Below are 27,202 nucleotides of genomic sequence, written 5' to 3' on the forward strand. Positions count from 1 at the left end.
GCAACGGAGTTTGCCCGCTCACCCCCACTCCACTCAGCCGCTGCCCATGCCGCGGAGTTCAGCAACCATATCGTTTTTAACACGACTATTGATGTCTAATTATCCCACCTTCTGCTACCAGCGGCCAGCCATGTCTGCAGGGCGGATCCTAGGTAAGGTAACACCAGCTAGTGACCTATGATGTAGCCAGCGGGTGATAAAAGGAGTCTCCCAGCTGGCCACACCAATAATAAATCTGGTTCCATTGTAAAATACTGGCGGAAAGAACATCACACTTTACCAGAGGCATCAATCAAAAACCCTACCGCCCACAGTGCATGTAAAAAAAAAAAAAGGTCTCTCCTTGTAGAGTTTGGCTGCAGCGAGAGCACACCGGGCGGTAAAACTTGTTACTAAAATCTGTGCCCGAGCACAGCAGCAGCAGTGGTAACTGGTGCCCAACAATGTGACAGCATAGTGGGTGTACATTTCGTGTCAGTCCATTGAGGATGAGTAAATGGCAGCAGTAGCTATACAAATTACCCAAATCATAGCATACTATTAAACTTGAAACCTTGAAGCCCATCATGTAATAATAAAGGGTTGCCCGTTGTGCAGGGGCTACAATTTTTTAACCCCCCTAAGTAGTGTTGTGTCCCTGTGTTTTGCTGGCTGCCTAGGGGCTTAGATGAAACCGTTCTATGATTGTTTATCAACAGTGACATGGTTATCAAAATGTCTGCATCAGTGCATACGGAAACTTTTACACAAATTAACATTCTGTACACAGTGCCCTTTGAAGTCATGAAATGCTTTGAACGAAACATCAACACGCTCTTCGTTTTCTTTACATTTTCAAGGCAAAACATCCCAGCATAAATATATGGTATTAACTTGGCAATAGATGGAATCGTCCTTTCTTGAAGTTGTTGATATGCTAAGGTTGTAGCTTATCTCTAAAGATTATATCATTTTTGCTGATGCAATGCAAAAGCATTTTTAAAATTGAATTGGTTGGCCTGGCATTTCTGAAAAGTGCAACAATCTTTTTGAAGTTTCATATTTTATTCAATTACATAGATTTAGCCATTCACGTGCCCCCTTTCATAAGGATCGGTTGATCTTAAACACTATTATGAGCTGAAAACACAAACGACATGTTTTTTTAAAATTGTTGTAAACAATGCAACAGCCTCTTTGACTTTTAGGAATTTGTTAGATTATGTTCTAAAAATCTGTATGACAACGTGACAATGGATTGATGCATTTCCTCTCAAGTTATAGGCAACAAAAACACATATTTCTGTATCACTGAAATGTTTAACCCTACTAAATGGATTATACAAGTTTTTAACATTTTACTTTTGCTTGCATTAATGGAAGGTGGACATTGCCGTAAGAATCGACAGAGAATGTCAGTACCTGAACAAACAGGCGCATGTACAACAAATCTCCATCTCAGTTTCTAGGTACCTATAAAAGCACTAACTCTGGTGGACACCGGCCACAGGCAGGGCTAGCCACACACATCAGAATACAGCAATGACTATGACACGTTTGGTTTCGCTGGTCATATAATTGTCCTGCTTACTTAGACCAGACTATACCGCAACACCTCTGCCACCAGTATGCAGCAAAGACCTATGATAAATTCGGGCCAGCTGGGCACATAACAAGTCTCTTGCACTCACGCTTTCTCCTGACCTCTCTCTCAGCACCCATTCACATGCCTGAACTCATGAGATGCTTCTTATCAAAGCCCGACCAGCCCTCCAATGCCTTGCAATGGGCAAATGCATTCTTATCCTACTCCATGATCTCCAACACTCTGAACTTCAGTCCCTGAAGGATGTTCCCACGATTAGCGCATTGAAACTATAATAATTGTAAAAGGCGCTATATAAATAGCAACTACAATACAAAACGTTTTTAACAGACAAATCTATTAAGAAGGTCCAATTCTAAAACCCCATTGGGAATTTACCTGACTCCATGATACAACAGAAATGAGTATGCAAAAAACAATACAATTGACCAGCTGTTACACAACAGTATCAAGCATCAGGAAAACCTTCCATTGTATCTGTAGTATGATCTTGTATGGGGAACCGCATGTAACAGCATATTAATTACGTATATTTCATGGGCACTCAAAAGAGAAGTATGTGAAGTACTTTCCTACAGTTGCTTTATTCAGAAAACTCACCAAGCCCATGAAATAAATTGTCTGTCAAATTACTATAATTTGCGTGAAAGTTGTAGTTTTTATTTGCTCACTTCACACTTCTTCATTGTTGCCTGTTTCTTCATTTTAATGAGTAAACAAGTCGTGTTTCCTGCTCCTGTGCTTCATCCAGTGTCATCTCAGTCTAGATAGTGTGCCCCTTCAATTAAATGGCTGCAGCTTTGCACAAATCATACTGATTTGGCTAACAATTAATGTATGTCATGGGCTTAGTGCAATTTTGATTGAATTCTCTCAACAGAAGTGCATTATGATATGATATGATATGGCATTTATAACGCGCCTATAGACAAGTGTTTCAAGGCGCGACGAGGCAAGGGAGGGGACACAGAGGGAGGACAGAGACAGCAATCCTACTAGACCAGGTGACATTGAGATCGCGCAAGTGCAGGGGAAGAGGAAAAGTGTGGCGGGAGGGTGAGGGGACAGTGCAGTACATAGGATAACAGAAGATAAATGAGGGCAGTAAATAAAAGTGTGGCCAGCTGTTGGCAAGTGCAACGGTAAGTGCAGGCATCAGGTGTCAAGTGCTAGTATGGGCTGTAGGGATACAGAAAGTCCCTGAGTTGAAGGGTTTCAAGGGGGGCAGTGCAGGTGTACAATTGGCGGGGAGGGGAGGGGACCTGGGCCCGAGATCAAACGGTAGCCAGGTAACCAGTGCAGTTTCCGATTCAGCCAAGAGTTCAGCAGCGGAGAGGAGGAGAGAAAGCAGAATCAAAGAGGAAGTGTTCAATACAAATGGTATACAAATACAAATGTTCTCCTCAAGTCCTCAATACAAATGTTAACTAGTTTTTACCCTAATTGTCTTCAACCAGCAATCCTACATATATATCAATTGCCTGAACACGACATTACACTCCTGAAAGCTGTGCTTAAGCATAAGATTACTATAGTATGTACTAGAAGTCTTCCTTACCACTTGATGACACTATGATTTGATAACCACAACCCAACTAAACCTAAAAAGAAACCATATGACTTAACCTAGAAGCAGCATTACAGTGTCATTGGGCACTGGAAGGTCATATACCATTTACTTATGTATTTATTGATTTATTTCGTGCATTTATAGCAAAGCACAATGCCCCAGGCATCTAGGCACTAGTTACAGTGGATATTATATTACACGAGGTTATCAAGTGTTACAGGTAAGTTGCATATGTAGCTGTAGGCTAAAACTAAAATCAGGTATGTTGCTTAATGATTACATATGTGGCACACGGCTAGAAGTCAAATCGGGTACGTTGCATAAGAATTACATATGTAGCGCAAGGCTAGAAGTCAAATCGGGTACGTTGCATAAGAATTACATATGTAGCGCAAGGCTAGAAGTCAAATCGGGTACGTTGCATAAGAATTACATATGTAGCGCAAGGCTAGAAGTCAAATCGGGTACGTTGCATAAGAATTACATATGCAGCGCGAGGCTAGAAGTCAAATCAGGTAAGTTCCATATGAATTACATATGTAGCGCAAGGCTAGAAGCCAAATCATGAGCAATGTGAATTTGAGTAGGCAAGCTATATTAAAGTGGCATGTTAGTGTTTTCATTTCAGATACATTGATGCATGCTGGTAAAGCCGTGCTCAGCGCAGCTGAGGGCTACATCAGCACTGAGAGTCAGTATGAGCAAGCATGATATAGTGAGGAGGCATTTTAACGGTTTAGTTGCATGAACGGCCTAAAGGAGCATTGGTGGACAGTCATGGAGGTGATAACACATACAAACGTTATTAATGCTCTTACCTGGTGTTCCCAGACTGGGCATGAGGCGCAAAGAACAGTGTGAGCAAGTTCAGTAATGAGCTTCACCAAAGTAGGGGTAGGGCCAGGTAGGCAGAAACAGGATGGCGTGCCTGAGGCCATTGCCAGACAGGGCCAGACTGAGAACAAAGTCACCCTATAAACCATTAGTTTATAAACCATTCGTTTATAGAACCAAGTAGTCCCTCCATAGGTCATTTAAAGTGTATTCATCTTCTTTCAGCCTGTAAGAGATATACTCCAGTGAGAACTGACTGGTGATATTTTAAAACACGGTCAAATCTTCTGTTAGGATTTCCCATTCCTGTTATGAAGGATTTACCTCTTTCCAATCATCAGGCATCAGGGAGCAAAGCCACTTTGCTACATCCACATTTTTAACCCTTTTTTTTGTTGACAGCCCCCAGGGGTTCAAACTGCCACAGACAACCAAGAGACAATTTCTATTAGATATATACATAGTTGTATTTAAAAGCAATCCATGAGTTCATTGCTGATGTTTCATTCCGGATCATCAGGCTGATATTCAGATGGATCACACAACCCAGAACCACATGTAATCTGTCCAACATATCGCTTCACCAATTAGACAGAAGATGGCAAATTATAATCAGATGAGTGTATGCCGTTTGAGATCCATTACATTTCCAAAAGTCTTAAGAGTCTTTAAGCCTGAAGCAAACGCTTTAATAGGTATCCATTAGATGCTCCGGAAAACGTTAGTCTCTAGCCATTGATTTTTCATTATATCTACAAGGCAAAATTGGTAATTCTGGTAAGGAATCACTGACGTTCACTCCCAGCTCCCAGGCATTCACAAGCTTCAAGGGAACAGATACATCTGGCACAGCCAGTATCCAGAATTTGGATGAGATCACATCAACTACAGGATTCCTGTGCGTGTTGTTATTTATAAAAGAACATATTACATTTCATGGGATGAAATAATGGCAGCTTTTTGTTAGAGGCAGATATATACTATTTCAGATTTGGTTCATACCAACGATCCCCCTTGACACCAAAGGGAAGAGTATGTGGTCAATCGGGATGTAAGGGTTCATCCAAATGTACTCTGATAAAATAATAAACACATCCACATTGACTTTCTCTCACACTAGAATTGTGGGTTTACCCCCATTTGAATAGTCAAGAAGGAACGTGAAGTTGTCTTTGAGTTTTGTATGATACAAAGAGGAAGCTCGCTGAGTGAATGCTGAAATGTTTTTTAGCACTTTTGAGACTTGGGGAAAATATATGCCAGCATCTTTCTAATACCTTCAGAAGTCTGGCTAGCCAAAACAACATCTGTTGGTCGGCATCATAAGACATCAAAGCCATTTAACGCGTAACCTGTCCTTTCCACTGTGTAAATAGCAATGGTCTGCGCACCCTGAATCAATGGTACTATCGGTCGTTTTTTTTTTTACGTTGCACTTTTTGCTGGCAAGTCTTTGCTGAAAAAAAATCACAATATTTTGGGGGGAGGGGGATCCACCCCGATACTCCCTCCATATCATTATTTCCTTATACCCCACCCTACCCCTTATATGCCCACCCCCTCAATTTTTTTTCTTTTTTCGGCAAAACCTTTTTCAGCAAAAAGTGCAACGAAAAAAAAATAACAGGCCATGAATGAACGTTGTACCGAATCAACAATGGGCTAGGTGTTCTTTTGAAAAGATGTCCCTTTTATTGAAAGTGAACACATTTAAGGCAGCTGGTTACATTGACAGTTTCGCCCTGAGAAGGTTCTTCTAAATATGAAGTTGTGTAACAGAAACAGTATGAGATGATTCTACGAGTGCAGAATGAAGGGTGTGTTTGTCGTTTGCACTTGAGTGTCTGAGCATGCAGAATGCCCATGGACATGGAATCTTAATTCGAGATCTGGTGAGTGTTTCTGAGGTGATCGGTATATAGGTGACTGCCAAATGTTGTAGTGAGAAAACATTGTTTAGTTTGTGGTAAGGGAGAGGGATGCATATTAAACCTTTAGCCATGGTGGGATGATAAATGAGTGTCCAGGTAAGAGCTGCAATTGAGATCCAAATAGGTGGCCTTCTGAATGCTAATCAGTAGAGAGTCTCAGTCTCATGCATGTTTCACCCTAGGACAAGGGCTTACACCAGCCTATACATAGGAGAAAATCAGAATTATATAGTTGTTTGTTAAGCTTCAGGGCACCATTAACTTGACCGATCCAGAGGTCTGAGTGGACTGACCGACTCTACCCCACCCTTTATCACCAGCAACCATTAACAAAATAGATTCCTGACTGTCGCTTTGCTTGATACTGTCTGCTGTCTATTAGGGCTCCCTTCAGCTCATCCTCATACACACTCGCTAGTGGGGTTCCACAAGGCTCATCCTTCTCACCATCACCTTTCAACATCTACATGACCCCACTCATCAAAATCATCAAGGAACACGGGCTCATATGTTTCAGACAGACAGACAAAACTAAAATCATCTACACAATCGACACCAGCAAAGAAACAGACCTAATCCTTGCCAACTGCCTCTCACAAATCAAAACTCGGATGAACAACAACAGCCTTAAACTAAATCCAGATAGAAATGAAATCATGATCACTCCCAACTGTCTCTCTGTACACCCGCATAGCATGGCCCCCTAAAATGGGAACCTGCATGGAAGCAGGTAAGGTAGTCAAAAATCTGAGAATTTTGATAAACAAGGGCTTAATTTTGGAACTTCAGGTCAACGCAGTAATAAAGAAATGCTTCTCATACCTTCTCAGACGGATATTAGCCTTTGTCACCTTCACACACAGAACAGGCATTATCATTTAACTTGTGATTTCAAGCAAAAATCCTTTACCTTGAAATGCCTGACTACCTCAACAAAACACTACACAGGATTCAAACCGCAGCATCAAGACTCCTTCTATGACCCAAGAGGAGAGCACACATCACACCAACACTAGGATATCTCCACCGGTTACCAGTCAAAAGAATAATCTATTTCAAAACACTCTGCATTGTTCACAGAGCAATTCACGTCAGAGGGACTGAAGTCCTGCAAGAAAAACTCTACAGACCAAGAAGAACCCTGATTTCTATCAATGACATACGTCTTGATTCCAAACCATATCTGAAAATGAAATAAGGGGGATCAGCCTTTTTGAACATCTCAAAAAAACGATGGAAATCCCTACTAAAGGAAATATGTACACCTTCTGGAAAGCAATAAAACCATGGCTCTTCGATTTTCCAACCTAAACCCACAGAACCATGGCCTCAGTCAAAGAGAAATGAGCAGCTCCTATGCAGAAAGGTACAGTATGAACTACTGATTTTTTACTACAGGGGCACACAATCAAAGTGGTTAGGCCCATCGTTGAAAGAAAGACCACATTACAGCGGGGCCCAGTTTACTTAACAAAAACCTCAATGACAATAACACAATCCTATAACACAAGGATCAATCCCATATTACCAACAACCGTACTAAAACTCTCAATACTCCTGCAAACACACAGCACACTTACTAATTATGCCACCCTCACATTGCAACAACAAAACCTATATTCATAATGTTTTTATATTGTATACAATGGATGTTGGTAACTAATGCAAAGAAAAATGTATATTTCAAAACTCACCCAATATAACACAAGTATCAGTTCTATTATATATTCTTAAATTTTCTTCAGTGCAGGATCACTGGCTTTCTGCTTCATCAAGCCTCATTTAAATGGTTAAAGTGTGGTGGCCGTGTATTCATTTTAGTATTATTTATGTTGCATGAGAAGCACCTGTATAATCACAGATGGTTTTGTCAACCTAAGGCTCCAATACTTTTTTTTTTATTTATTGCGATTAGTAAGGTGCTTATACATCAAGTAAATTCTATTTCAAAGTGCCCACAGGGCAACGGGCAGGGAACATGGGAATGAAAGGAAAATATATTAACAATGAAGAAAGAGAGAGGCTGTCCTACTATGTTTGTGAGCATTCAGAACGTGCACGTGCAGAGAGAGAGAAGGGATGAGGGAGGGGGGTACGTGCTGGGAGTACCACAGAGGGAAGTGCTAGGGAGTAAGTTGCAAGCAGCAGTTAAGTGCCTGGCAGAGATCAATTGGTAAGAGTGACCAACTGCTAATACAATAAGTGCAGGCCTGTGAGATAGCACAGGCCAGTCGACGTCCAAAAGCAAGTGCTGGGAGTGGGGGAGGGTGAAGGCTATTGGGGGGTAGGAGGGCAGGACCCAGAAAGACACATAAGGGCCCTGGTCACCAATCTCAGCGACTGTGGGGTTTAGCAAGGGAGGGAGATGGGGAAAGAGGAGATGAAAAGGAAAATCTTGAGCTTCAGGAATTTGAGGAGATCTGGTTCAAGACGAAGTGGAAGGGGGAGGCTGTTCCAGAGGAGGGAGCCAGCCGAGGGAAGAGATCAGCCACCAGCTCACTGTTTAGAGAAGTGCTTGACACGCAGAGAATTGGCGCCAGAGGAGCGGTAAGATCAGGAGGGAGAGTATTTGGTGAGAGCCAGCTGTAGATAGCGTGGTCCACAGCCCGAGACAGCCTTATGGATGATGCAGACCGATTTCAATTTAATCCTTGCAGCAACAGGGAGCCAGTGGAGATATTTTTGGGCTGGAGAGATGTGGCCCCTGGGCTTGAGGCCATGGATAAGTATTGCAGGCCTATTCTGCGTAACCTGGAGGGGACGTAGAGAGGAAGAGGGTAGATTAAGGAAGAGCATGTTGCAGTAGTGCAGCCTAGAGAGTACCAGAGCTCTCGAGACATTCAGCTTCTGGGGGAAAGTGAGGAATGGAAGAACAGGAGGAGACCTGTTTGGGGGAGACCTTCATAGAGTGGACAGCTCTGGTTGACCTCAACGGATGTGATAGGAGAGACGGAGGAGAGAAAGGAGAAGGGGGATGGGAGGCCATAGATGGCAGGAGTATGGTCGGAGGTGTGGGGGGAAAGGAAGACAAAGTGCTCAGGATGTCCTGAGTTTTTGCAGTGAAGTGTGTAGCCAATGTATTGCAGAGGGAAGAGGTGAGGTAGAGACTGCATAAGGGTTGTCTAGTTCCTTGCAGATTTGAAAGAGTTCAGCCATGTTGTTGAATGCACCACAGAACCGAGCCTGGATGTGGGCCCTTTTCTTGAAAAGAATGGAGAGTCGCTATTGCCTTTGGAGAAGGCGACAGGCCAGTTTGTCAGAGGGTGAGCCTGAGGTCTGCCACTTTCATTCTGCAGCTCTGCACTTGCATTTCAGGGCTGCAAGTTCAGAATCGTACCAGGTGTTATGTTTGGTGGGATGTTTCAGGTGCATCCTCATGACTAGGGCAAGAATGTCAAGAGTGTTAGTGATGGCAAGATTGAGATTGCTAAGAGCAGAGTCAGAGGTAGAGTCTGCAGTGGGGGAGAGGGGAGATGAAGGTGGATGCAAAGGCAGCAGCTGAGACACATTTCATCGGAGAGATGTCCAAGAACAAGGTTTGCAGAGCTGGGGGAGGTGCGGTGAGACAGCAGAGAGGACCCAGGTGAGAGAAGAGGAGGGAGTGGTCTGACCAGGAGAGTGGGGTGGTAAATGGGACGGACAGCAAAGGATCAGTGTGGATCAAGGCATCAGGATTATGTCCAGCCGAGTGGGTAGGACTGGACGGGAGAATTGATAGGGAGCGAGCAGAGCAGAGGTCACGCAAGAGAGTGGATACTGTGATTGAGAAGTCAAGGTGGATTTTGAAGTCACCCAGGAGAAGGAGTTTAGAGGTAGATGTGAGAGAGAGAAGGACAAATCAGCCCATTCTGAGAGGAACAGTGTGATAGATACAGGTGGCTTGTAGATTGTGGCAATGGTCAGGGAGGAAGTGGGAGAGATGTCTAGCTTGCAGACCAGGCTCTCGAAGGAGGAGTATGGATGGGTGGGTATGAGGGAAGAAGGGACCCACTGAGAGAAGATCAGGGCAACCCCACTGCAAGCACGGCTAGAGCGAGGCTTGGAGATGAACTTATATCCATCAGGGAAAAGGGAGTCAAAAGCAGTCACTGAGCTGGCATTGAACCAAGTCCCAGCAAGAGCAAGTAAATCAAGGTCAAAGAAGGTGTGGGAAGGAAGTTGATGAGGGACGGCACGTGCTGGTCAAAGAGGAGGAGGTTGGGTTGTGGACCCTGAGCCATGATGGTTCCAATGCTATAGGCATATAAATGATACACCTGGATGATGAGAAGCCGGTCAAGAGGACTTCCCATCTAGTGCCACCATTAATGGGTGAAGATGTGAGAGGAGAGAGAGTAGAGAGAAGATGAGGAGTCCAAAGATCTGGAGAGGGGACAGAAAAGTATATCATTTTCAATCTGTCTGGAAGTTGCGCTGACATAGGTATCTGCAATGGGTAGACCAGGGTTAGTGGCCTGGATGTCTGTCTTAAACTTTTTTCTTCCAGACTTCGTGAGAGATGGAGGATAGGTGAAAGTTTCGCTATTAGAATAGATAGGGGAGATGGTGAGTGCAATAGGGGAAGCGGAGAGATAGGATGGAGTATAGCGGGAAGACTGTACAGCACAAACACAAACTCACCATGCAGCCTAGTAGCCAAAAAAGAAAGAAGAAAACAGATGCAATAGAAACACTTGAGTACCAAAAATGGGGGTGAAGAGTTGTGTTGTTAAAAATACACAACGATTTAAACTACCCAAAAGAACAGACATGCAATGCAAAATGTGGTTGAAGCCTTGTTAAGAACACATCAGGATTTGTACTACCCAGAAGCACAGAAATGCAATGCAAAATGGCAGTGAAGAGTTGTTAAAAACACACCAGCATCAGAATTACTCAGAAGCACAGAAATACAATGCTAAATGGGGGGTGAAGAGTTGCTAAAAACACAACAGGATTCGAATTACCCAAAAGCACAGGAATGCATTAAGGAGAAGGGATATAGTTAGCATAGAAAGGCAGAATGGCATACAGCGCAACAGCTGTATGGGTTAGTATAACAACATAACAATATCCAGGAAATGACTCACAGGTATTCTTGGTGGGAGATCAAAGTTTCAGGTAGCGGGCTGCATGTTGGCTATCTGTTCCATGAGACTGAGAGGTGGTGGAATGTAGGGTGCTGAGGGGGACAAGATGGAGGGGCCCTCAGAAACCTCCAAGGCCCAGACAGGCAGAAATAGGGGCCCTTGTGTGGGCCTTTGTCAGGGGACCAGCAAAGCCTGTCGGCTCCCTGGATTGGTCCTTAGGTATAATACAGGGACCAATCAGGATGTAGGCGGGCTTCCAGGGCACTCCTGCGCCTTCGATGGTGGTGGTCATTGTTAGAGATGCAAGTCCCAAGATATTAAACAGCCCCACAGGCTATATTGCTGATTGCAGCACAGTCGCTGCTTCCTAAGAGAAGCCAGAAACCACAAAGATTGAGAGATGCCCCCGTGGCTATATTTCAGTGTGGTCACCGCTAGTGAAAAAGAAACAGAGCCCCATAAAGCTCAGCCTGGCTGGTCTTAACTAGAAGAAATGCTGGCCGATCATCCCTCATTCCCTGGCCTCATGGACTTGTGTTCTGGGGGTGCAGTCTGTGACCGCATGCCAGCGTAGATGGTGTGGAGGGAAGAAGAGGCAGAGACAGGGGCCCTTGTCTGGGCCTTTGTCAGGGGACCGGCAAAGCCTGCCGGCACCCTGGATTGGTCCTTATGTATAATGCGGGGGGCAATCCGGATGGTAGTCAGGTGGGCTTTCAAGGCACTCCAGTGCCTTTGATGGTGGCGGCCATTGTTAGAGATGCAAGGTTCAAGATATTAAACAGCCCCACAGGCTATATTGCAGATTGCAGCGCGCTTGCTGCTTCCTAAGAGACGCCAGAAGCCACAAAGATTAAGAGCAGCTCTGTGGGCTATATTGATTTAGCAGCGTGATCAAAGCTAGAGAAAAAGAATCTGAGCCCCATGAAGCCCAATCCGGCTGGGTTTACCTAGAAGAAATGCTGGGCGATCATCCCTCGTTCCCTGGCCTCGTGGTGTTGTGTTCTGGGGGTGCAGTATGCAACTACATGCCAGCGTAGATCCTGCTGCATGAACTTGATTCCTGTCTTTCACAGACACAAAGTTATCTTGAGAAGTGCAGAGGCATACTATAATGTGTAGATATATTTTCAGATAGAGACCTCGATAAATGTCAATGTTTTAACTCAATTCACAACTGTGATTTTGGGGGTCATCGGGTCCAGTCTCACTGAATGGGGTCTTACCGGGTCATTCCAACCTTGGAGGACCCGGTATGTCCCCATTCAGTAAACCATTCCCCATTCTCATTTGAGCCCCCATAGGGTTCAATGGGGAAGCAGCAAATAACGGGCCCGCTAATAGCGGGCCCGTTATTTGCTCCAAGGTCCCTTAACGGGTCCCGCTAAGAACGGCTGGTCAGACCAGCCGTTCCTGCTGGTACCCGCTAAGGGACCTCAGAATATGGCGGTAGGGGCTTAACGGCACCGCAATCCTTAATGGTGCCGTTATGCCCCTACCACCATACTCGTAATGACCCCCTTTGTCTGGAAGTCACCTGGCAGGCTGAGGGTTCTCAGGGGTAGGAAGAAGCCAAAGACATTGGTGCATACCATGGATGCGTGGATATGATAATATGCATGTGGGAACTAGACAAAACAAAACTTTACCTTTATCAAATGTAATTGCTCAACCTTGGGTCGTAGGACCAAGCTCCAAAGATATTCTGAGGCTGATTCTGCAGCATGTCAGAAAGAAACAATCCCTCAAAAACCAATGCACTGCAGACAATAAAGAATGTAATGTCCAAACGAAATATATGAATAATTAAGATTATCTATAGGATAATTTACACAAAGATTTGATGGAAAATGATAAGGGAAAAACTGAATAGAGAGTGACACAATAAGCCTTTCCACTAATCTATCTCTGAAATAGTAATTCAAAGACCACCAGGAATGTTCATCAATAGGAGCATCTGAACACTTCTGCAGGTCCACCAGAGGGTCTCAATGCACCATTCTATGAAGTAATTTCTTTTTTTTAGCTCTTATAAGGGTGAGCACAAAATATGTGTAGCAGACAGGATTTTGAGGAATAGATGAGGAACTCTTATAGATCATTTTCCTTACAGGTATTGGGGTGGGGGAAACAAGCAATTCAAGCATACTCCTGTACTGACAAGTACAGGTCCCAGAGCTCATATGTAGAAGGGAATATTGTTCAGGTGAAGAGATTCCCTTGGCATGTTTCAACTATTATAAGGCTAATGTAGACCCATTATTCGGCTCTGAGCTTAAGTCTAGATTGGGTCCAGAGATCCCTTGGTCTTGGTTCGATGCTTGCTCAAACCTGGGAGTTTCTCTGGGAAGGTATTACAGGCACTGATGGCCACTAATGGGTACAAATAGGCATTGGAATTTTGGGCAGGCTGCATATCTCTCTTCACTGACCCCGAAAAAGAGGATTGTTGTCTTAGTGAAGTACTGGCAGATCAGTATCCTTTGCAGCAACTACTGTACAAATCTTCCCAGCTTCCTTAAAGTGATCCACCAAGATGTTACAAACCTTTCATGGTCCGGGCTTGATAATCTGTTGATACAGGTTTCACGCCTTGAAGCCGCAGATCCTAGCCTTTCCCAAACGTGGCCTAAACCTACCATTACTGCAGTATGTCAATAAATGATATTAAGATATTCTTTTTGATTCAGTTCAAATGAACTCCCTACATCATCCCTGATCCAAGATAGCAGAGCACCCTCAGTCATTCTTAAATATTATTCTTAAGGATCCTAATGAGTCAGTGGAATGGGAAGGCCACAAATACTGGGCATGGGACCAGCAGTCTGACGTAAGCCCTTCTAGAATACTGGTCATGTGCTAGGCCTAATTAACACCTCTTCTAGGCTGGCCCATTATTATGGGGACATATCAGTTCCTATACAAATCTGACATTTATAAAGCAATATGTGTGTAAAACCATTCATATAGTCACACCCTGACATCAAAGTCTCTTGAAAAGGCATTTAAATAAAGCATACAATATAGAATAAAATAAAACGATTTACCATGCACTCAAGCATTGTGCCTTGCCATGCAGTGCTGACACATATATACAAATACACATGAATGCTGAATTGATTCAATAGTACAACTCTGAATTGACTCACCCCAAGTAACATGCAATTTGCCATGTTTTCTATCTTTTAGTGGACCTTCCTGTTAACTGTTTTAAAATGATGCTTTGGCTTTCTAAGTTTTTATCCGTGTCAATAAACTGAAACAATTTCACTGAGGCTTCAGGACGGAATTTCCCAGTGACAATTGTCAAAGCTTTTACTACGCCCCAAAAACTCTTTATTTCTAAAATATCTAATGATGATCTCTGTTGGTCCTGTAAATCGGCCACTGGATCCTTTAGTCCTTTGGTCCTTTGGTAGAATCTGCTTCCTGTGCCCCAGCCCTTGGTCAACCGGATGGTGGAGCCAGCATCATTCCAAGGCATGCTTCTAAGGCAGCAGGAGCTGTCTGCAGCTGCGCTGCACCCGCACCCAGCATAAGAAGGTTTGCAGCCCCCCAGGAAAATGACTTGCTTTGGGTATGAATCATCCCTTTCCAAGATGGCTGACACAGAAACAACAAGAAACATCATCCAGGAGGAGGCACACACCTCCATTGATGGCCCTGATTGGTCGAATATGATTCCAATGCCCCAGCCCTTGATCCGCCAGATGGTGAAGCCGGCATCCTTCCAAGGCATGCTTCTAAGGCAGCAGACTCTGTCTGCAGCTGTCTGCTGCTTGCCGCCATTGCCCCTTGCCTTCGCACAGTGCACCTCACGCCTCATCATAGAAAACAAAGGTAAGCCCAACACACCCATATCAAAGGCAGAACTCTTGATCGGCCGGCAGACTTGAATTGCAATATCAACGTCCTATCGAATACACCCTGTGTCTGGTCAGACTACCACCTGATCTCATTCACTATCAAATGCGATAACCAATGCCCTAAGCAGAACCTTTCTCCTCCTATATGCATGAGAAACAAAAGGGACAAACTGCTTCCTCTCATTCGACCCATACTCAACAACCCTACCGATTCATACACAGACCCCACAGTGTTAGTGGACATTTATAACCAAACCCTGCTCAAGGCCATCAATACCATAGCCCCACTCAAAATGCACAAGCCCAAACCCAGTGTGCACCTCAATTCATGGTTCACACTGCACCTCAGAGCCTTACGTAAAATAAAAAGAAATCCTGAGGCTCTCTGGAAGAGCCTCCCCATACCATCTAAAAAGGACAGCCTTCTGATAGCATCCCTCAATTATAAAGGGGCAATCCTACAGGCCAAAAAAGACATGTATAATAACCGGATTACCCAAGCCAAATCGAGTACAAAAGAACTCTTCAACATATTCAAAGAATTGAAATCCCCATCAGCACCCCCTGACAACCTGCGCCAAAGACATCACCTGGTGCTCCAACATTCAAAAAGCACTCCTAGGTAAAATTACTATGCTCCAAGATAGAATTGAATCTAAAAAATCTAGCCTCTCACTCGCCTCACCACAAATCACATCTCAAGCATCATCTGATAGTCACCGCAAGCCAATTAACTTTGCCACACTCTCCTCTCAAGATGTTGAAAACATTATACTTAAATTGAAACCCTCCAATTGCCAGGGAGACACCTATCCAGCCCCAATTATCAAGGAGGCAACCAAAGAACGTGCTCGCTTCATCACTTCCTTAAGCAATGCCTCTTTTAACACAAGCATAGTCCCCAATAACCTAAAAGATGCCTGGGTTCGCCCTCTACTCAAGAAACCATCACTAGATCACAGTATCCCTACCAATTATAGGCCCATTACGACGGTACCCTTCCTTCTGAAAATCCTGAATAGAGCAGCCTACCTGCAAATCCAGGAGCATCTTGAAACAAACAGCCTCTTCGGTCTGAGGCAGTCAGGGTTTAGACCAAGGCACAGGACGGAGACGGAGCTGATCGACCTGAAAACCCAAATTGATGAACTGAAAGACAATGGTAAACTCACCCTCCTCCTACTGCTTGATTTGTCTGCTGCATTCGATTTGGTAAATCACTTGGGTCCAATCATTTCTAGAGAACAGATCAATGAGGGTTTTCTCTCCATCAGCCTCAGCCTCAGCCGAACCTGCACCCATCACATGTGGAGTCCTCCAAGGCTAATGTGTTTCTCCTACACTCTATAATGTGTTTACAAAGCCCTTATTTGCCAACCTTGACCATTTTGGTATCACCTACACAAACTATGCAGATGACACTCAAATACTTATCCCCATCATCGGCGACCACAAAGCTGATTCCAAAGCACTTAATTACATTTACCTTGTCATTCAGGCCTGGATGGCACAACATGGGGTCTGTCTTAATGATGATAAAACAGAGCTACTGCTCTTAGGATCACAACACAGACTCAGTAAGTTAGATGCCAGTTTCGACTCATTCATTATAGATGGCAACCCCATTAAGGTCTCGAAAGATGTAAAAACGCTTGGTATTTACTTAGATTCTACTCTAACCTTAGCCAGACAAACTAACGCAATAACGTCCTCAACGGCTTACACGTGTAAACTACTCACTGCATGCAGACCATGTCTCACCACTAGCAATTGCACCACCATAGCTAGAGCCTTATTCCTGTCGAAACTCTATTACTCTAATGCACTCTATCTTGGGACCAGCTGATGAAATACTAACAAGCTACAAGTTCTACAAAACAACTCCATCAGGGCTGCTCTGAACATCCCCAGAGCCCAACACATTTCGGAAATTCAAACACAATCTTAATTGGCTATCGGTCAACCAAAGAATTGCCTTCAAATCATTGTCTCTCAGACACAAATGCCTCGCCAACCTCACACCGAGTTACCGGTGCAAGCTATTCTCACGTAACATCACTGACCGACCCGTTTGAACTGCACAAGCCCATTGCCTCAAGATCTCGAGGTTTAAGCTTCAGAAGGCAGGTGGTAGTAGCTTCCCAGTGCTCACCGCTAAACTATGGAACTCACTACCAATCTTACTCAGATCTGAACCGTCCTTTCATTCCTTTAGAAGCAAAGTCAAAATCTAGCTACTAGCACAAGAACACCTACTTTAGTTGATTCTGCCCAGTTCATGCTGAATCTATCCTTTTAACCTTTACCTAGGCTTAGTGTAAAACTGCTTATTACCAGACTAATTTGCTCAATTGCCTTTTGTAAGTCCTGTGCAACATGTGATTAAAGTATATTGTACATATGTAATCTTGTAATGTAAACATGTAATGTGCTAACCTAAGTAATGTGCCGAGATGCCTTATGGCTTAGTGCGCTTTACAAATATACAAAATACAAATACTCCCAAGTACCGCTGGCATTCCGTTATTGTCTCACTATGTTTTGCAGCATGCTGCATGTTCGCGCCATACTCCCCTGCCATGCCCAACCCTTTTTCTACATACCGCTTTTACTCCCAATTTCTTCCAAACATTATCACCATAACTCACATAGTTTCACCAATGATTGCCCACTGATAGCACCAGGCGCATCCAGGTCAGTGCATGCAACCCTCCTTACGTCCTGCCGCACACACACACACACACACACACACACATGTTCTGACAACCTAGAAATTCCACCAATCCCCCACTGTAACAAGCTTCCATCCCTCTCTCCCTCTGAGGAACTATCAGCATATGCCCGTGAAGAGACGAGCCCATCCGCTAGCCTCCTCCAACCTAGGCACGTACGTGAGTCATCCATGAGTCCTATGCACATCCACACAAGTCCCTATGCCCTACCTTACAAAACCACAGCAATACCCCCCGTCCCAAACTTGCCTACAGACCACCAGGTACGCCAGCCCCTACCACTGATTCTCATGCCGCAGGTACTTATGCCATGGCTAATCAGACACACACTTCCATCCCCGCCTTATGTAAATGGTCCGCACCACTCAACGAGCTAGCCCACAGCTCGCCCCACCTTCACCACACTCACACCAATGCTTCAATCCACACAAGACACCTCCCCAATCACTCATCGCTGCAAGGAACGCCAGATTGTGTGCTCGCACCACCAGGAACACACCCTATACCTCCCAGCCTCTTTCTTATTCAGAAACGCCCACCTGAGCGCCATATACAGCTCCAAGCACCACCTCTCACAATCACCAACCACGGGCCCCACTCTCAAGTCAGCACCCAGTTCACTCACTCACAAACGAATACCAACCACTTTATCTTCATACCACCATCCCAACCCAGTCCCAAAGTCAGACTCTCTAGCAACTCCACAGAGGAACACTGTGAACATCTCACACTAAAACTGACCACATCCTCAACGGACTCCATCACCCTACACATTCTCTATCGGCAACAAAGACATAAAGTGGCTTTCGAGGAACATATCAACAACTTTCTAGGTAACAATATCAAGTCCACCACCAGAGCCATAATCTTTGGTGACTTCACCACTGCAGCTAATCACTTTCAGACCTTAGCTTCACACATTGTGTATCCGCTCTCACCCACGACAAAGTCAGAACCCTTGACTGGATAGCCAACCTGAACAGCCAGGTCACCATCACCTTCAACACCCCATGCCCATGGTCGGACCACCACATCATCAGCTTCTCCTTCCCACCCTTTAAACAACCCATCAGCCCGCCACCTACACTACCACCTACTCTGTCCCGTAGCTCAAACCCCAAGCCCTAGCTGACCTATATGCCATCACCCTCACCAACGCTATTAACCTAGTTGCCCCTCTCATCCACAGAAAGGCTAAACCCACTTGCCACCTCAACCCCTGGTTCACTGCAGACCTTCAAACCGTGCGCAGTAAGACAAGACAAGCCGAAGCACTTTGGAAAAAATAGCCCACAAAGCCACTAAAAACGGACTTTAACAAAATATCTAACAATACAAGCAAGCTATCACAGCTGCAAATCCTCAGCGAGCTTGGGACACCCATCACAGACCCAAATCCCATTGACAAAGATGAAACGTGGTGCACAAACATTCAGAATGCTATGCGTGAGAAAATCTCCCTACTACAAAAACAATTGAACAGAAACAGAGAAAAAACAACCCCTCTAATCCCCCAGACCTCTCTAAATTACACCCAGCAACTGCCTTCAAATTCAAGCAATTATCGGATGCCGAAACAGCCAACATCTTAAATAACCGTAAACCCTCCAACTGTAAGGTGATATCTACCCAGCAGCTACTATCAAAGACTGCTCAGAGCACCTGGTGCCATTCATTACCAAATATATGAATGCTTCCTTCACCAACAACACGGTTCCAGTGAGCCTCAAGGTATTCTGGGTCTGCCCACTACTTAAGAAACCATCACTGGACCCTACTGCACCAAATAACTACCACCCCATAACAACAGTACCTTGCCTTCTGAAGATGTTATACAGAGCAGAATACAACCAGATCCAAGCCCATCTCAAATCTAACCACATCCTATGTATGCAGCAATCAGGCTTCACTATTAGACATTCAAATCTAACTCGATACCTTCAGAGACAAGTCCAAACCAGCCTTCTTTCTCCTGCTAGAAATATCGGCTGTGTTCGACCTTGTAGACCACCCCACTCTATGTCACCACCTCATCGCCTTAGCCAATTTCTCCTCCGATGCCACATCTTGGATAGCCTCCTTCTTGGAAGACAGAACTATGAGAGTCTTCTCAGACTCTGCCAGTGCCCCCCCATCCTTAACCCCCGCGGCACCCTGTAAGATTCCTGTATCTCCCCTTCCTTATACAACATATTCACAAAACCGCTTTTTGACATCCTGGATGAAATCAGCATATCCTACACCAACTATGCCGATGACACCCAAATCCTTCTCCCCTTGTAAGGCTGCTACTAAGAAGACACATTGTTGCTTAAAAAAATCTATTCCATGATACAATCATGGATTCCAGCTATCTACCTATGACTAAACGATGACAAGAACGAGATCCTACTAGCAGGCTCACCTGCAATGCTGCAGAAACTCGGTCCCCAATATACTGCCTTCAACATAGATGGACGCAAGATCCCAGTATCAGTTTCAGTAAAAACATTGGGGGTCTACATAGACTCTGGGCTCTCCCTCACCAAACAAGTTAAGGCGATCGCCTTCTCAGCAGCTTACACAGCCAAACTTATCATTGCCGCAAGACAATTCCTAACCCCACAGAGCTGCTTAACCATCGCCAGAGCAACAACAGGAGCAACAGTGGACTATTGTAATGCTCTCTTTGCAGGAACTTCAAAAAAGAACATTATTTATGTTTTATTTTTTTTGTTTTTTATTTGGTTGGTTGATTAAATCAACCTTTCAAATACAAAAGTAAAATTCAGTCCGATAAAATGAAATCTAATTAACAAGAAAGTTTTACAATTTGCAATTTGCAATTAGGGTATAAAACATTTTAAAAGTCAATTTGCGATGATTTGTTTTGAGTTTAAATTCATACAATATATTGTATGTAAGTTAAAACATCATAATTTCATCTAGTTCATATGCCAATTATACATTGTTTTGTATTTAACCACCATTCAAGATAGTATTCCAAAATTTCCAACATCCGCTGACAAAACGGTATCTAAAAATTGTACTATTGCAATTCTTATTCCCAGTTTGCTACTCGAAAAGATCTTATACCAGATTTCATCATCATTCATTGGTATATATGTCCGTAATAATTTACTATAGTGTCTTTGCCTCATCAAGTCCAATGCTGGACAAACCACTACTACATGCTTTAGTGTCTCTCGACATTGCTTATTATGACAAAATCGACAGTGATTCAATTCATTAGAAATTAAACCTCTCCTGGCCATGATTTCAGTTGTGTGTAATAAATTAAACCTGAATCGCAAATATTGCTGCCTTATGTAAGGTGATGGAAATTTTACTAAGTAGTCTGACATTACTCGAAATTGTTTGTGACCAAACATTTGGGTGTCAAAATCCTCATAGGAACAACATTTTGCCCGGGTACAGATCCAATCATTTTGATACAATTTCAACTTGGCACGATTTGGATTCATTAACAAGACATCTAAGGTTATAGAGGCATCAGATAAGGCATTTAGGACACAGTTTCTCCATGTACGAGGAAAAGAATGAGTAGAAGCTACAAGATAATATGCAACCGCACTCAAAATGTTGTTATTCTCAAGACCTAATAGACATTTCTGAAAGAAACAGCACATTTTCCATATCAGTTGTACGTGGAGCGATAGCAGACCAAGTTCATATCTTATTATGGGCAAAGGGTACAATTTGGGAGTTTTAAGACTGTTTTCCAGAAACATTAATAAACTCCAAATAATCCAAAACAATGCCCTTTGAGCGGCCCTAAACATCCCAAGGATTGACCACATATCAGCCGCCAGAAGAAAAGTGCATTGGCTCCCCATTCAAGAAAGGATCATTTTCAAAATGCTATTGATGGCTCATAAATGTTTGAGCAGCTCAGCACTGCAATACCTAGCCCAGAAAATTGAGAGATCCAAATCCAATAGAGCGGTAAGGTCCACCTACTTAGCGCCTTCCCCAGTCCCATTGAGCCCTATGGGGCAAAAATGGGAAAGGGGAAGGGCCAATGTTCAATGGGGAATTACCACCCCGCCAACCTTGGAATGGGGTGGTAATTCCCCATTGAACATTGGCAGACTTGTTAAGATACCGGCACCAACCATGGTGCTAATAGCGCCATGGTTTAGCGCCAGTATCGTCAGTTTTTTTCCATGACATTACCTAGTGCATATGGTCCGCTGCAGGTTGATGGCTTATTAACCTGCAGACCAGAATGGCATTCTCAGTCCTTTTTTATAGCTTGCTTTTTCAAAAGGTGTGTTATGTGCACTATTTTAGCTTACTGCTTTTTGAGACAGTTTCATGTCTTTTCATGGAATCATCCATTCAGTAGCATTTGCCACACATTACGGCTTTCTAAATTATATGTTATTAGTTCACAGACAGTGTGGTTAGTGCACTATGTTTAGCTAATTGCCTTTTTCAGATAGTTTTAGTAGTTGGAATTTCATGCAATTACTACAAAGGGTTTTGTTTATAATGCAAGTATGGATTTTCTAATTTACTAGCAATGAAGAAAGGTGGACGATTTCCTTTTAACATGTAAGCAAAGTGAGTACGTTGCCACACACTGCCTTTATATATTCACCTTAAAATGACAGTGATGCAAGAGATATTTTGATTTACTATACTTTATTAATAATAGTAATAACAATAATTGGTGGGTGGAATTGGGAAATGTAATACTGCATAACTAGTGACACGTTTTGAAGTTTATGCTTGTTGTTTAATTATCATAAAACACATATACAAAAATTGAAAAATGAATTGTGCATAGATGGTTTTTGAACTACTGCACAAATGATTGTTTTCATTTGAACTGAACTTCTGTGCAAATGGGTGTTCTCGTTTGAATCAAGGGATTCACCCTATGTGAGTACACAAGTCAGGTTCTTTAATGATTTAAATATTTTAAGAACTATATGTAAGTGTATAAATGAAGGTCAATGTTTAAGATTTTGAGAAACTGGCCCATGATTATATTCACAGCCAAAAATAAATCAGGTTATTCTCAAAAGTGGGTGAAGGTTGTAGGTGCTCACTGCATTAAAGTTGTGTACCTTTACTGCCAAACTTTACTCAGATCTTGACTGAGGGGTATAACTAACCCTCAGGGTCGGCTTAGTTTAAGCTTCAAGAATGGTTCAAGGAATGTCACCTTGTGTGGCAATCAAAACAGGTGCCTTCTTAGGCAAATACATAGCAAATAACGTAATCTAGAAGGAAGGAAAGGGGTCTCTAATGTCTCATTTGCAACGTTCATGTAGGGAACACATAACCGCTGTCTCTGAGGTCATTCTACAAAGAATGAGGGGTTCACCACTGATTCACAAGTGTTAAAGAGAGCATGCTGCATGGTTGCATCAAGGCAGACAGTTGGGACACTAAACAATCCCCTTTCCAAGTGGATTATGTATAGCTCTCTAGGGTATGCAATTGGCATTACTTGTAAGATTCACATTCGGTAAATAAACAAGATGTAACACACAGTGCTAGGAGATCATTAGGGATCTCAAATGATTGAAGTAGATACACCTAAGTGGGATCCCCCTCTCTAACGCTGTTGAATCACTCATTCTTCATAGAATGTTTGCAAGACAGTCCTGGTGTGTATCCTACACAATAATTATAAATTAGTTATGAGCTACTAAATTGTTTTTACACCTTTATTTAATTAGTTACTCAGTAAATGGTTTTTACACTTCTGTTGTTTATTAATTCTACATTCATTTGTGCATTGTAAGCGCACCTTACTATAAAATGATACTAAATAGCAAATGTACCTTCCAGGTTTTATATATATTGAGTTAGTACCAGGGAGAGCTTCTTCAATACTACAGATGTATGTATGTATGTATGTATTTATTTATTTATTTATTTAGAGCACATTTGCTTTGTAGCAATGCAAGGTGAGGTAAAGTAAGGGTCCAAAATCTGATTGCTCACAGACCTTGAAGCATTCTGGGCCATTTAAGTGCAAAGAGAAAGGAAGCAGGCATAGTGCAAAGCATTCACTGCCGTGACTGTTAGCAGTGGGGCGTCAGCTGCTGACATTCTGCTTCAGCTGCTGACATTCTGTGCCACACTCAGATGTGAGCGAACTTTATTTTATCCTGTGCTGCTTCCTTCACGTGGCAACTTGGTCCTGCTCAGGGGATAGTCCACTTGTCGACCGTGGTCATTCGTGGCGCACTGATGAGTTGTGTTACAGGACCAGACACACTTTGCGCCGTAATTTATGTGCTGCATTGTAAGGGGGTCCAGTTCGAGAATAGGTGTCACTTCTGCTTTGCTTTATAGGCCGTTGTGCTCGGCGAGTGAAAGGTGGGAGACAACATTATTTGCTCAGACGTTTGATTTCCACAAGCCGCAGCTTTTGTAGTTGAAGTCAGTGGCTGTGCCACTCACTGCGTCTGGCAAGAACTTGTGTCAGTTCATAATAAGGTCTACTATTAACTCACTTTAAGGACCCGGGAGGTGATGAAGAGACGCTTCTAGTGCTGCAGGGGTGGGGTTTGGGGGGACGGACTATAGTAGCAGCCCCTTAAGCTGTCGGGCGCGCCTCACCCCGGGCCTAGAAGCGCCTCTTGCACCTAGTAGCTGGTTGGCCCCTGCAAGACGTGTGCATTTTTTGGGAGGATAAACTCCAACCGGTGGACCACAAGGGGGCTTAAGGTGCTCGCAAGGGCTCACGAAGGCACGTGGGCATTTATTTTTCCTTGTTCCTGGTAATTGTGTTTACATATATAACAGACCGTGACGAGGGGTTGTGAAATAACCTGATTTTTTTTAATACTTTTAAAGGGCATTAACATTTTCAAAGGACATTATTATTTTTAAAGGTCATCAACAGCTTCACATATTTTAGCTATGTTTGTAATTTGATTACAATTAGAGAATTTTAATCATTTTTGCAACTTGATGGAATTTAGATGATTATTTTTTTTATAACTCATGGTATGCATATTTTATTCATTTTTAATGGTCATTGGACATATTTGTTTTGTCCTGTTGCTGAGGTCCATTTGGCGTTATCATGACGAAGGTGCCAGGCATTCACTGAGGCCTGGAATACATGTATTGTTCGTAGCTGTGTGCTCTTTTGGAGTTTTTAAACAGGCTCTTACGCACAAATGTTTTTGTATTGAACACTCTCCTAAGAGTATGGCTGATTTACTCTTCAAGGAGCCATGTCTAAAAAAAAATAAAAGGCTGCAAGTCCTGATTTGACAACGGAGAAACGAACCTCAAAGTTTGCGAATGCACTGAGGAGGCCATGATCGATGACATTTCTGGGCTTCTGTATGATATTGATCCTAAGGAAGCAAGGTCATTTGGCAAGGGCTCAGGGGGCCCAAATAGTAAGAATGCGATCTCAAACTGAAGTGGGGCTATTGGCGAAGAAGCTATTGTCTTGGCCGGTAAGGAGGATGAAAATGAAGTTAACTGCCCTTATCGAAGAAGGAAAAATATTGCCTGGCTATAAAATAGCCAACCCCAGAGAGCAACAGTAAGGGAAATCCTTTAATAAATATACCAGTGGAGGTTAACCAGTCCCCCGTGGGGGCTAACAAAGAGGGGCACAGGGTGGGGCGGTGTGGGATGGGGTCATCGACATTCCCCAAGTTGATTCAAATGAATCGGCTATTATTAGTTTTCCACCCGAAGTTGTTATAAGCAACAGGTTTGAGATTCTGAACAATCATAGTATCGATCTTAATGCAAATTCGGCCTCTGTACCTGTCCCCGTACTTGTTTCTATACCTGTGACCCCTGACCCCACCCATATAGAGGTTGAAGCTGAAATTAACCCGAGGGTATATGTAGGGGTACACAGTTGTGGGGGTTGTAAAAATGCCCTATCACTTATAGCATTGCTACAGAAAGAAAGCGAGCAACTGAAAAGGGATTTGTGTAAATTGAATAGGGTGGGGGATAGGTTGGGTTTATGTTCATTTCCCTCGCCCAAACGTCCAGCGGTAGAAGTAGCATCGCCACCTGGACATCTCGAGCTGACGAGGCGGAAACAAGCTGACTTGCATAAAATTAATGGAAGTTCGAAGCTGGGGTATTTCCTGTAGAGGAATGGTCCGTATTCCAATTCTCACCTCCGGTTAGTAAGTTAAACCAGTGGTATTTTGCACCGTGCAGGTCTGCCAACTAGTATATGTTTTCTTCATGTGATAACCTGGGTGGAAAATGGAGATAGGCTTTTTTTTATTTGGTGAATGTACCTAAACCCATGGAGGTTAAATATGAACAGGGGGACAGCTTGATTAATAAGGTCACTCACCGGCTGAGGGCAAAAAGAGGCTGCCTCTCAGAAATGCATAGCAATATATTATTTTGCGAAAGACTGGATGGTCCATGTGGGGTGGATGCAAGACCACATGAGCGTCCAGGATATCCTGACCATGGAACAGCGGTCACTGTCCCTGAGTGGACTGGCCATTTCTATTAAAATGGTGCCGCCTTTGTGGTAAATGGATCGGGGCTCCAATAATTTGGTCCTGCCTCCCCAGTCATCTGATTTAGTAGGCAGTACGTAGTCCCATAAGCAATCTGTTATTGGAGATGGTGCTTATTGCAAAAAGGTTCCTCCAAATAGCTTAAGTGGTCCATCTAGGCTTCAGCGCAGATTAGTTCAACTCAGTCTGGGCTTGGGCACAACTGTTAGAAATTGATGATCTGTGCATCCTGGGCAGAGATAGAACTTTGCTCCTCTTTTGAGTGAGCTGGATTCTGTGGGCAGGGAGGATATTGTGCCCCTGCCACCCATTGAAAGTCTTGATAAGCCATGCCTTGGGGTGCATGTCCTCTCGTGGAACATAGCTGGAGTGAATAAATATATGTTTGATAATGATTGGTTGAATTTTATTCGCAGTTTTCGGGATACTACGTTTAAAGGAAACCTGGGCTATTGATACTTCCCATATTCAAGGGTATGCTACCTTTGCCATTCCAGCATCGAAAGAGAAGAAGGGCCATACACGTGGAGACTGGTGACGTGGGTGGATGTTTCCCTGATCAAGATCATCAAGTTTGTGGATTCTGGTTCACCTGATATGCTTGAGTTGCATCGCAAGCTAAAGGATGATTCTATGATCTTGCTTATTAACTTCTATAATATGGTTTTCCCTCGTTTAGTAGATTTCATCTCCAGAATGACTGACCACATCTAGCACTGGAAAATGATTTTACCTGGCCCATTGATAATATTGGCCATGGGGGATTTAAATCTCGAGTTTGAGCCTGTGCCCAATATCTTTGATATTATGGACGAGGAGGACAGCCACTGGGGTATAGGGACCCTTAACTCTGCTTATCCAGTAAGACAATATAGGAATGCTGAGGAGGTAACTATTCTTTTATTGTCGGTCAATCTTAGGGCCTGCAATGGCCGTTTTCCAGGGGATACCCCAGCAGTGATGACATTTGAAAATAGCCAGGCCCAAAGCAAAATATATTATATTTTTGTGAATCTTGAGACATAGGATCTAGTGACCGCCTACTTTATACAAAGGAGGGCTGAGAGTGACCACCACCCTTTGGTATTGGAGGAGAATGCATATCTCTGGTGGTTGGTTACTTGAAAGGGGTGTA

Source organism: Ambystoma mexicanum, chromosome 10 (genome assembly GCF_040938575.1).
Source record: "Ambystoma mexicanum isolate Mex_15411 chromosome 10, UKY_AmexF1_1, whole genome shotgun sequence".
Classification (NCBI taxonomy): domain Eukaryota; kingdom Metazoa; phylum Chordata; class Amphibia; order Caudata; family Ambystomatidae; genus Ambystoma; species Ambystoma mexicanum.